General features: G+C 40.9%; 1 protein-coding gene across 5 annotated transcripts in view; it reads right to left on the bottom strand.

The window, feature by feature from the left end:
• The window catches only part of RAB27A (RAB27A, member RAS oncogene family), a 72,227-nt gene extending 60,009 nt beyond the window's left edge, over positions 1 to 12,218 (bottom strand). Inside the window, exons 1-2 of one of the 5 annotated variants that reach the window (XM_077828324.1) lie at positions 12,135 to 12,212; positions 11,052 to 11,091 (exon numbers count right to left, since the gene is read on the bottom strand). The gene's annotated coding sequence lies outside the window, so the exon portion shown is untranslated. Of the gene's footprint in view, positions 1 to 11,051; positions 11,092 to 12,134 lie in introns of all 5 variants that reach the window. The other 4 variants (XM_077828326.1, XM_077828328.1, XM_077828327.1 and 1 more) reach the window with 4 other exon arrangements.

Below are 12,218 nucleotides of genomic sequence, written 5' to 3'. Positions count from 1 at the left end.
TTCCAATGTATTTGTAGAATGTTTTCTTGTTACCCTTTATGTGTCTAGCTAGTTTGATCTCATTTTGTGCCTTGGCCTTTCTAATTTTGTCCCTACATACTTGTGTTATTTGTTTATATTCATCCTTTGTAATTTGACCTAGTTTCCACTTTTTGTGAGACTCTTTATTTTTAGATCATTGAAGATCACCTGATTAAGCCAGGGTGGTCTCTTGCCATACTTCCCATCTTTCCTATGCATTGGGATAGTCTCCTCTTATGCCCTTAATAATGTCTCTTTGAAAAACTGCCAGCTGTCTTCAATTGTTTTTCCTCTTAGTCTTGCTTCCCATGGGATCTTACCTACCAACTCCCTGAGTTTGCTAAAGCCTGCCTTTTTAAAATCTACTGTCTTTATTTTGCTGTTCTCCCTCCTATCATTCCTTAGAATCATGAACTCTTATAATTTCATGATCACTTTCACTCAAGGTGCCTTCCACTTTCAAAATGTTCAACCAGTTCCTCCCTATGTCAAAATCAAATCTACAACAGCCTTTCCCCCTGTAGCTGTCTCCATCTTCTGAAATAAAAAATGGTCTCCAATACATTCCAAGAACTTATTGGATAATCTGTGCCCTGCTGTATTATTTTCCCAACAGATGTCTGGGTAGTTGAAGTCCCGCACCACCACCAAGTCCTGTCCTTTGGATGATTTTGTTAGCTTGCTATTTGTTCCTTGCTCTGGCTGATCTGGTCTAGTACAGTAAAGGAACAGAAATATTGCCTTTTAAAACTCGTCTCTAGACTGGAAACCCCCTTTTTTGGGGGGGAGGTCTTCCTAATACAGAGCTGCTTTACAGCTACCCAATAGGACAGAGTTCTCTCTCTCTCTCCCCCCCATAAAAAGCTGTAAAGCTTTTTCCTCACTATGGCTTTGTCTTGAGTAGAAGGCCTTAAACCTTGTCTACTCAATCAATGCTTTGCAGAGCCTTTAGTGTAGATGCAGGTTATGCCAACAGGAGGAATTTTTCCATTGGTATAGTAATATCACTTCCCCAAACATTACACTTGGGTTTTTGCTGCCCTAGCAATGTCTGCCAAGAGTGTTTTTTCACACCGCTGACCAACATAGCTATGCCAACAAAACTTTGTATGATACTCTGCCACTACAGTAGGAAGTCTAACACCATTAGCTTGGTTTTAGCTCATGTTCTAGCCCAGAAAGAAGCCTAAGCTACAGTTTGACAAACTAACTGGTGCAAAATTTTCAAAACCACTTAAGTGACAGGCTCCTAAATAACATTTTCAAGAGCGAATAAGCACTTCAGAGCCTAGGTTTCATGAGACTAATGAGTTTAACTAGCATGTTAGCTCAACTGAAACTCAAATCACTTTTCATGCCAAGACAATGCCTATGTGAACATGGCAAAGAGACCTGTGGCACCTTATAGACTAACAGACGTATTGGAGCATAAGCTTTTGTGGGTGAATACCCACTTCATCAGATGCACGTAGTGGAAATTTCCAGAGGCAGGTATAAATATGCAAGCAAGAATCAGGCTAGGGATAACTAGGTTAGTTCAATCAGGGAGGATGAGGCCCATTACTGCTTAGCCTTCCCATTACTGCTTAGCCTTCTCTTGTAGTGACGTTAATGAAGGCTGTCTCATGTCTTGTAACTCCCACGTATTTTTTTAAACCATCACCACACACGGTACTGTCAACATAGGGAGCGATGCATTTCCCCTCTCATTCAATTTCTCCGTCAATTAAGCATGTCCTACCAGGCTGACCGAGTTCTTCCTTCATTTCTCTCTACATCATCTCACAAAAATTAAGATGCTTTCTGAGGTACGGATGTTTCTGAAATAGGTGATTAAAATGAGGACTCCCAGTACATGGGTCCCCTTCAACTTATGTTCCTTCCCACCCACCAAGAAAAGGAGTTGTTGCCTGTAATTCTAAAGGTTTTGTGAAAAAGTCAGGGCTGCAAGGCACTGAACACTTCCTGAATCACTGCGGATTGCATGTGTTCAACACCCTGTGGAATCAGGCTACAAACCTTCTAGCAAAATGTCTCAGTTGAAAAACACAATTTACTTTAAGAACTAATGTAATTAGTTTTCTGTTGTTCTGGTAGGTCAAATTAACTTCACATTTGCAGATAAAAGTAAAAAGAAGCTTTAATATCATAAGCTTAGGTTAAATCCCTCTGTAATATGAGTTAACATTGCCTTGTTAATCAGTTTATGACAAGATTCCATTCTAGCAGCTTGTTCCAAGCAGCCTCTCAATAACTCTTCCAAAGGATTCTCTTGAGTTTCTTTCTGAAACCAAGACTTCCAGTCCCTGCTGCACAAACACAGCAAAAGAAACCTACTACTACGTCTCTGACATTGGAGCACCATATCTGAAATTCGCAATTTAACAAAACAAGCAAACATCAATTATGCTTTATAGCCAAAGAACCCTTCAAAAGCCAACTTGAGGCCAGTTCCTGCTCCCATGGAAGTCAATGGAAGATTGGTTATCAACTTCAACAGGAGCAGAACCAAGGTCTTACTGCATAGTATTCAAACTAGGACAAGGGATGACATTCTCCCCTTGAATCACACTTCTTTTCCTTTCTGCCACCAGTGCAAGTTTAAGTAGGGTATAACCAAATATAGCACCACAATTCAAGACCCAGCATTAGCAGACCACCAAATTTGAGCACTGCTACAGGAGCACGTCAGTAAGGATGTGTAAGCCCCACCGTTTTCAGTTTAAACCGATTTTTACCGAAAAATCCCAGGTTTTATCAGAAGTATTATTCGTTTTTTTCCAATTTTCACCCTATTTTTTATCATTCAATTATATAAAAATAACTTGTATTTTTCTAATAAAACAATACATTGCATGAGATATGTTTTACAATAATACATTTGTCTGTGTGTATGTGCAAAGCTGCCTGTTGAAGTAAGGCTATTTATTAGCCATGCAGATACACACAACAAACATACATGCATGCACACAAGCTCTGAAGTGCGTGTGCATCTGAACGTACTGATAAATCTCACACCCTCCGCGTACACATTTCAAGCTGTTAGCAAATAACGGTTTAAAGATTTGACACTAAAATGGGAAGAAAACGAAAATTGGTGTCAGAATACATTTTAGAACATAAGGAAGTATTTGAAAAAGTCTTAAAAAAACAAACAGGAGAAAAAGGATGAAGTTGCGGTGTATGTACTGCAAATGGTGTGGCATCAAAGTTGACATTCAGGCCAACCAGATTAAAAAACATTTGCAGAGCAAATGACACTTAAGCCTAAAACAAGAAAACAAAAACAGAAAGCAAGCAAACACTGGAATCAGCATTCATCAGGGCACAGCAGAAAGAGCAAGATCAACATGATGTAGTAAGTGAATTTGTACGTGCCCTTTGTTTTTCATGGCAGCCGCTAGGCCTTGCTGATGGTCTTTTGGGGGACTTTGTACAAAATTTCTGTCCAGCTGCAAAATCCTTGCCAAATGCAATCTGACCAAGAAATATCTGGAGGAGAATGATATCACTCTGACCAACAAAATTAAAGAAAGGTTGGTTGGAAATATAGTTAGTTCTCTGATTTTTGACAAATCGCCAGATGTTCTTGACCACCCCGCCCTGGGGATTTTGTTTTCTTTTTTTATTTTGTTGTGGAGATGCCTGCACTCATTTTGGCAGATCTGAAGTTTGTAAAGTCAGCTTGTCAGTAAAACTTTACATGAACATGCACTTACTTGGAAAGATGCGGCAACAGTGAATTGCAACTCGGTTTCTTACTGCGTGAAGTTCACGCAAGATGTAAAGCTGAACGAAAAACCTGAATTGCTTTGTTTTGTCTTGCCCAGTTCACCTACTGCATGTTTCTGTCCCTCATGCAACAGGTGTCCCCAAAATGGAGGATTTGAAAAACTTTGTAATAGAAGCTGGAGCAGTTTTCAAGCATTCAAGTAAAAAACAAAAAACAAAAACCCCCACACCCAACCTCTTCTATTATGTTTGAGAAGAGATCGCCTTTGAAGCAGCATTTCAGTTGCAGTTGTACCGACAGGATGGTTTAGTATGTATTTGGTTGTACAGAGTGTTCAGAAGGCATGGGGAAATCTTAATTTGATTTTTAGATCACAAAGATTTCAACAGTGGAAAAGTCAAAAAGCTGAAATCTCAAGCAGCTACTCAAGAAATTAGGCAAAGCCTCTGTACAAAACTCAAATTCCTAATTGAAAACACTTCAACCACTACATGAAGCACAGAAGAAACTGGAATCCAATTCTTTAACACAGCACATTTTCTAATACAGAGGTGTATGGCAATCTGGTTAACAATATCTCAACAGAACTTTCTCACAAAAGCACATCTGGGGAGATTCCAGAACAAACAAAAATCTTTTCTTGTCTATGTTGCCAGTCACTGAGCAGATCAACCTCGCAAAAACTTTCATAAGTTTTTACGAAGAGCTGTCAAAGAAGTGGGAAGCTACTGTAATTCACACTATCTCCCCTGAAGCTTCTCACAGCGAATCGCCATTCTGGAAAGTCATTGTGCTGTTTGACCCTCATTGTAAAAGTGTGGCATCAGCTGATAAATTTAAAAAGTATGCTCACATAATCTCCCCCTTTGGGGGTTCTAACAAAGGAAGTGAAAAACTGGAAAGTGAATTCCGCACCTACATAAATACCAAAATAAAACCAGATATTTACCCTGAAAAATTATTAATAGTGTTTTGCACCGATTTTCAGCTGTTTTTGTTGTTGTTGTAGTAATAAACACCAATAAATTCCCAGGAAAACATAAATAAAACCACCACCAAAAAACAAAGGGCCTTAGGTATGTGATGTTATGCACCAGTAGCAGCTTAAAATACTGGAATCCTACCTGAAATGAAAGTAAAAACAATTCATAGCAAAACCAAAGGGGATTAAATCTAAAATATTGCCTGCACCCTGGGGCAGTCAGTCACTTATGAAGTCTGGTTTGAAGCCAGAAAAAAAAAATTAAATCAAATCAATCTCTAAAACCTGAAAAAGAGGGTGTGTGTGTGGGGGGGGGAAATACTAACCTTTCACCACCATCCACACTTTGGACATGAGTGAATTATATTTTAATAAGTATAAAAATTTGCTTTAGGAAGGCACTACTTGCTGCTGATAACCACAATTACTATGCACTTCTCATGTTAAGGTTACAACATTAACCATCCCACAAAACATCAAAAAGTTAAACAATGCAGACTGATGTTGTGTGTGTTAATTTTAAGCGAATCCCTGAAGTTTTCACAATGCAATGCAAATCTAAGTATTTATAATGGAACCATCAGCATGTGTTTACAGCAGGAACATAGAAGATGTCCTTTACTATTTATGAATTTTAAACATGCTTCAAAAACAGGTGGGGAGAGAGAGAGAAAAGAGAACCAAAATAAAGCAGATACTCACTTTTCACAGGCATTAAAGCAAGTTAGCTAGCAAAAATATGCTACCTACAAAACAGTCTGATTTAGGTAAATCACTAGCCCACAATAACCATAAAGTTTTTTTGGCACATCTATTGCCAGGAGGCTAGAGTAGTTTCAGTCCTTCAGTCGGTTAGTAGTCCTCACCTCTGATGCTAGCCTCCACTCTACTTTGTTTGAAAGAGTTGTTTTCTTCCTTCTCAGTGCTCATAGCAACCAATTTCATTATACCTGTTTGACTGAGCAGCTAGGAAGACTGAACAAAATAACCGTCAGTTATGAAAGCAACAAGACAGCTGTCTCCAGGCTGACCTTGGTGCACACATGCTGTTCATTTTCAGGGCTGTATAGCAGCTGTCAAGCCAGCCCAGACACTTCTAAGTAGGTAGAAATGGAGAGAAAAAAAAATCTAAATGAAAGTACTTCTGCAAAACAGTCATCAGCATCTACCCTTCCAGATAGTTCCGAGTGCTGTTTACTTTGTCCATGCTCTTAACAGCAGTATTCCAAAAGCAATAGCTCAGAGAAGGACATTGCAACAATCAGGAGTACAGTACTTCATTGCTTGTGATGCCTTGAGTTTCAGAACTGCAAGCATGGAATTATTTGCTTGATTTACATGCAATTACCAAAACTGCATGCACAACATAGGTATTTTATTTGCACATACAAATTGCCAGTTAGATCCTGTCTTGGCAACCTGTACACGCATATACCTGATACTTGTGCAGAATCATAGCGAAGGTGTGCGCAAGATTAGAAACCCAGGCATAAACTGTTCTAGCATTCTAAACAATTCATGGATCCCACACATTTAATCACTTGATAACAAATCATTTGTATCCTCAGATAGAAGTACAGTACAAAGGGTGGTCTCCGATAGTGGTTCCCCATATTCCTTCCTCAGTGCTCATACTTTGTGGGGAAAGAGGCATGAAGCAGATATCTTTAGTTTATAACAGAGGTACTTTAAGGATCCGGTCTTGGCTATGCCTCCTCCTCAACCAGCACCACACACAGGCTCAGTTCTGCCCTCACACTGGAAGATGGCAACCACTTTCTGTAACCAACCACCCCACCCCCAGGCAGACTTTGCATTACCTGGGCCATGTACCAAGTAAACCCAGGTTGAATCAAGCTTATTGACTACATTTTGCCTTAAAATAGTATTTTTATGCCCATCATCATGGTATCTGGGCACCTTACAAGGCTTGAGGGTCAGACATCACACTCACTCCTGCTACCTGCCGATTTACCAGTCACCTATGAAACTAGGTTTAAATTAGTTGGCAAGGTCTTAACAAAGAGGTGCACCCTGCATCTGGTTCTAAGGGCTAGTCTACACTATACCGGTATAGCTGTACTGGCAGAGCCCCCTAGCATAAACGCTGTGTATGCTACCAGAAGTAGGACTTCAGCCAGCTGAGTAACACCGCCTCCCCAAATGACAATAGCTATGCTGACAGAAGCCCTCTTCTGTTGGCATACCTGCATCTACACTGGGGATTTGCAGGGATAGCTATGTCAGCTGAAGAGGTGTTTTTGTTCACACCCTAACTGACATAGCCATGCTGGCAAAACTTTGTAGTATAGACCTGGCCTAAAAGGGGCCAGGATCCTGCTTAAAAGTAGCAAATTACATAGGTAAGGTCTTACTACTAAGAAAACAGCCTCCCACACCAAGGTTCTTAGTCCTAAAGACATTTAATTCCAGTGTTCTAGATAAGCATAGCTTGCACGGTGGGTGAGACGTTGCCAGGCAATGCTTAAGACAGCCTAGCATGCTACATTTACAAATAAATAAAACTTTGTATAACAATTTCAGTGTTGTTCTAATTAACAGAATTAAATAAGCCATCTACAGACTAGTAGGCTCACAGACTACTGACGCTATAATGAGACCATTGCAGGCTTTGCTCAGACATAAGCTGCTCATTCTTGTAGTTCATAATAAGGGATGGATGAACCAGTTCATAGAAAGAAAGAAAGAAACAATTCCCAGATTGAACCCTCACCCTTAGGTTCACATCAGTTTGGATAAGGAACTCCCTAGATCCATCTTCTGGATGACTAACTAATCTGCCTGCCTTCTGCAATGCTGGCCTGCAGATGCCTACTAAAGCTCCAATTCATTTCAAAGGGACTGCTCAAACACATGTGTAAAGATAAGCATGGGTCTGCAGAACCACAACTTATGATGCTACCCATTATATATATTTTAGATGGATATCCAGTCTTCATTTAAAGTCTTCAAGTGATGGAGAATCCACCACATTCCTAGGAAAAGCGTTCCAATGGACAACTTTGACCCTCACTCTATTGTCTATGTTCTGCTTCCAACCATAGTCCCTCATTATGCCTTTTATAGCCATAGGATTAAGCCTACTATCCCCAACGTGAAGGGAAGAAAAGTGGAAGCCGGTGAGAGGACCACCACCAGTATGGGACAACCAATCCCCAGTGATTGTGAAGGGGCAGAGTTCTAGAATTCCTGTGCCTAGATCCTGCTTGAAAACTCCATCTTAGTTATCAGCCTCTGGCCAGTAGGTACCTGAAATCAGATAATTCCTTCTTTCCCCCCCACCAGTTGCTGGAAGGGTTATCCCCTCTACCCCCCAAGCTCCAGAGCCTCCTCACTGTTCGGTGATTGGGATACTTAACCTACTTTCTACCTCTCTCCTAGCTTCTGCAAGTGGAAAGAAAAAATGTTTCCTCTCTACCTTTCTCCAGCCTTTTTTTTTCAGATCCATCTCCAACAAATGCCAATAACTTCCTTTACTCAGTTTTGTCTGAGGCTGTGTTAAGTTGTTGATTCTTACACAGATTGACGGACTAGCTCCGCTTTCACCAGGGAAACCTGCCCCTGAGCTGTCTGGTGAGTAGGCAAATGGAATTCCAGGTCTTATAGTAGGCAAAATCCTGACAAAGATCACGTTGTGCCAATTCCAGGGAGCCACAATAATTCATTTGGAAGAAAATTGTTTCTATTTATATTATTATTGTATCTGAAGGAGCTATAGACTGGGTATAAAAAAAACAAACAGATTTTGTGTATGCGGTCATAAGTGGGGTGTTTATTTTTATAACACTTATAGTAAAACTGTATTATATATAAAAATAATATATGGAAGATCAATTATAAAAATGAAGCATTTGGGTTGCCACCCCCACCAAGGCTTCCTCCAGAGTGGAGATAAAAATGTGTTACCGGAACTGGTGTAAAGCATGGTTCAAGCTAACCCTGAATACTTAGAGGTGGTGTGATTAAAGAAAAACCTTTGAAACAAATTTCCATAAAATTAAAATCTACTTTCTGCTGATTGCAAGAGATTGTTTTTGATGAACACCAGTGCAGTCCCAATCTGCTCCCCAATCTGTGTTTACTTGAACCAATTTTAACTATGTTTAAACCCATTGTATGAACACAATTTTTTATTTCCAGCACGGACGGGGTTTTCAAGACAAAGAGGAGAAACATACTCCGGAGCAGACATAACAATCCCACTCCTGCAAAGATATATGCACATGCTTAGTTTTAAGCACATAACTAGTCCCACTGAGCTAAATGAGTTAAGCACAAATTTAAATCTCTGCAGGATCAGGGCCTGTACATGCAATAAGCTAAACACAAGGGTGGAAAAATTTAGTGTGAAGCAGAACATTTACTTTAAAAAAAAAAAAATGCAAGAGAAATTCTTAAGTCAAAGGCCTAACTATTTAATGTAGTTTTTTTAGGAACACCTACTTACTAGATCAGCAAAGACTTATAACTAATAGAAGATATAAGCAATAGCAACTAATCTCCAATGGCCATTCTACCTGCTCCTAAATAAAATACGTACTTAGAACAAGATATCTTTTGTGAGGTCTAGAAATGCCCCTTGTATGTAAGCAAGGGGGTGTGTGATGGAGTGATAGACTAATTAACAGTCAATGTGCCAGCACACCAGACACCTGGCAGAAACGGAGCTATTCTCCAAAAACACCACCTAAAGAAAAGTCACTGATTGCTACCAAAAATATTTGTCCATATACCTAAATCCAGTTAAAAATCCCTTTAGCTCAACATTCTTCTCTTTAGAAGGAAAAAACCTGAGAGTGTTCAAGTGATAAACTAGCATGTTTCTGCATCACACAGTGAGGAAAAAGCTTAAAACACTACAAAATATTTAAAACAAAAGCTTCATTGGGCTAGAGGCTTTAAAATTCTAGTCCATTACGTGTTATACCTATTAATAAATTTTTAAATGACAAATTCTAAGTTGCACAATGTATCACCAGTTCAGAACTACTTTACAGACTCTGAAATAAGACCTTTAACAACAAATTTGAATCCTTGGCTAGACACAATAGTATATTAAAATACCGCTATTCATTTCTATTATACAGTACTTTAGAGGTAATCTTTCAGCATCATGTACTCTATCACTATAGCTGCTTTTCAGATTGTGTTATTTTGTGCCAGCCAGGAAAAAAAGCGACAGAAGTGCTATCAGCACCTAGCACAATGGGGTCCTGGTCCATGACTAGGGATCCAATTCACAGGGTTAATAAAAATAATAAATAAGGACAAAATAGCTTTGTAAAGGCACAGGAAGGAAATACAACACAAGTGACAATATATGTCCAAGACACAGGATACTTAAGGTATGCAAATTATATTTTAAAAATTAATGGGTTCTGCTACTTGAGTTTATTCATGTAAATTGAAACATTTTTAATAGGTCACAAACAAACCTGACATCATACTGCAATTCTAAAGAAAATTATCTTTCCAATAGTATCTGGGATAACCTGGTAAGGCTAGGTTACTAGGCTTTTTACTCCTAGTAAGGCTTTTCTATCACCAAAGTATCTAAGCACCAGTAGTTAGGAGTATTTGTCTGATCATTCACACAATCAAGATGTTCAAATTAAGATATGATGATGCAGCTCAAAGCAGTGACTGAAATTGAAGTTGGAGATTTCAGACAGTGACGACATGCCCTTTAGAATTGACATTAAAATGAGGTCAAGGATACAGTTATCTGTTACTAAGAAAGTTTTACACAGACAGGCAAAAGGAAGGAGAAAGTTATCTTGATCCTCTTTGCTTTGCTGTTCCTTAGTTCTAACATGATCAAAGTCTTGGTTCAGAGAGAGGAGTTGCATTGCAAGTCAGTGTGAACAAAACCACTGAATCATTTGAGCTAGCTCACTCTTTTAAAGCTGCCCTTTGTAGAAAGGTAATGATGAAATTTCAGTAATTATTAGTATGTGCATAACTTGTTGACATACATTTATATTTCGTCCTCATCAGTCATTGACCCACCTCAAAAGTATTTTTTAATTACGTAACCCCACTAATTCTAAGTCCTCGGTGTTGGGAAACGTGGAGTTTCTTTAGCTGCTGTGTGCTAAGACCCTGATCCTTCAAACTGGACTACATGCCATAATAAAGTTAAGCAAATGCATAAATCATTGCAAGATCAGGACCTAGAAGTTCTTCCCTCCAGAACATGAATTTGGCCCTGAATCCTGCAAACACTTACACATATTAATTTCAGGCATATGGTAAGTCAACTACTCCAATGTATAAAGTTAAGCATGTACTTACATGCTTGCAGGACAGAAGCCTTTAAAAGTTCACAGCAGAACTGAAAGAACATGGAAAAAACTTAATTTGCACCTGGCAAACCAGTTCTAGAGAAAACCAAGCCCAACAAAGCTCCCTTTAAATGATTTAGTATTTTTGTTTTGCAAAGTTCACCATGTTTGCTGAGCCTGGAGGCCCAAGGAAAACATATCTTGATCATTTTAAAAATATACACCCCAGGACATCGTGGGGCCTATTTAATATTTATTACAATTAAAAAGAAATCCTCCTTGTCTTTCACTCTAATTCAACTCCGGATTAGCAATGCTAAACAAACTAAAGCAATAACACCCCTCATTTGTTCTCCCACCTGCAGAACCCCGGTCCAGCCCCTGTTTGACAGCAAATATGAACAAACGCATGCTACGAAAAGTTATTCCGAGCCCGGCACGCCCGTGTGGAGCGCCTCCCTGGCGTTTTGCTTTAGTGCACCGATCTCTCCCCGTGCTGCTTCCATGCGAGCTGCCAAGCTCCCGCCGATCCGAGGGAGATTTTAAACGGCTCGACACACAGGAAAGTCGATCAGCATCCACGGGAGATAACTTGCGCTTAGCGAGGGCTCAGCAGGTTTCTGGTGGGGCAGGCTCCGGGGGACCTTGGAGGGGTTTGTCAAGCAGCGTTTCCTGAGGCCAGGCGGGGGCTGGGATCCTGCCCCCGGAGGACCCGTTACGTTTTATTTTGAAACCGTTTGGTCCCCTTACACCTGCGCAGGGGCCATGCCCTGTAACGACACGCAGCGCCAATCTCCCGCACCCGACCGGGAAAGCTCCGGAGCCCGGCATCGCGGCTTGGGCTCCCGGGAGGGGGGAGAAGAGGCCGGGCAAAGCAGACCCTGCCCGTCCTCCCTGGAGTAACCCGCTGCCCGGCCAGCTCCAGCCCTTCCTTCCGGACACTGCTCCCCAGCCCAGCCCAGCCCAGCCCGGTCTCCGACCCCCTCCCCGGGCTGCTACCGCCCCACGCCGCGCCCCCGGCTCCACCCTCACACCCCCGGGCGCTCCTCACCCCGGGCGGCCAGCGAGGACACCGAGCTCGCAGCCCCCTTACCTGGCGGCAGCTCCCCGCTCTGCTCCAGCCAGCACCGAGTCCCTCTGGCCCCTGCCCTTTTTTAGGCGGCGAGTGTGTGTTTTC

Source organism: Eretmochelys imbricata, chromosome 10, assembly GCF_965152235.1.
Source record: "Eretmochelys imbricata isolate rEreImb1 chromosome 10, rEreImb1.hap1, whole genome shotgun sequence".
Taxonomy (NCBI): domain Eukaryota; kingdom Metazoa; phylum Chordata; order Testudines; family Cheloniidae; genus Eretmochelys; species Eretmochelys imbricata.
This window is presented reverse-complemented; position numbering and strand designations above follow the sequence as displayed.